Here is an 855-nt window from a genome sequence, read left to right on the forward strand (position 1 = left end):
GATCTCCATGCTGGAAGGGAGAGCTCCATGCTGGAAGGGAGAGCTCCATGCTTGATGCCAGAGGTCCATGCTTGATGCCAGAGGTACATTGCGGGAAGTCGGAGCTCCCTACCGGGCGTCAGATCAGACGCTTCAGAGCTCCATGCTGGAAGGGAGAGCTCCATGCTGGAAGGGAGAGCTGTCGGAGCTCCCTTCCGGCGTCGGATCAGACGCTTCAGAGCTCCATGCTGGAAGGGAGATCTCCATGCTGGAAGGGAGAGCTGTCGGAGCTCCCTTCCGGGCGTCGGATCAGACGCTTCAGAGCTCCATGCTGGAAGGGAGATCTCCATGCTGGAAGGGAGAGCTCCATGCTTGATGCCAGAGGTCCATGCTTGATGCCAGAGGTCCATGCGGGAAGTCGGAGCTCCCTTCCGGGCGTCAGATCAGACGCTTCAGAGCTCCATGCTGGAAGGGAGAGCTCCATGCTGGAAGGGAGAGCTGTCGGAGCTCCCTTCCGGGCGTCGGATCAGACGCTTCAGAGCTCCATGCTGGAAGGGAGATCTCCATGCTGGAAGGGAGAGCTGTCGGAGCTCCCTTCCGGGCATCGGATCAGACGCTTCAGAGCTCCATGCTGGAAGGGAGAGCTCAATGCTGGAAGGGAGCGCTCCATGCTGGAAGGGAGCGCTCCATGCTGGAAGGGAGAGCTCCATGCTTGATGCCAGAGGTCCATGCTTGATGCCAGAGGTCCATGCGGGAAGTCGGAGCTCCCTTCCGGGCGTCGGATCAGACGCTTCAGAGCTCCATGCTGGAAGGGAGAGCTCCATGCTGGAAGGGAGATCTCCATGCTGGAAGGGAGAGCTCCATGCTTGATGCCAG

The sequence above is a fragment of the Phyllopteryx taeniolatus genome, chromosome 16 (assembly GCF_024500385.1).
Source record: "Phyllopteryx taeniolatus isolate TA_2022b chromosome 16, UOR_Ptae_1.2, whole genome shotgun sequence".
Classification (NCBI taxonomy): Eukaryota; Metazoa; Chordata; class Actinopteri; order Syngnathiformes; family Syngnathidae; genus Phyllopteryx; species Phyllopteryx taeniolatus.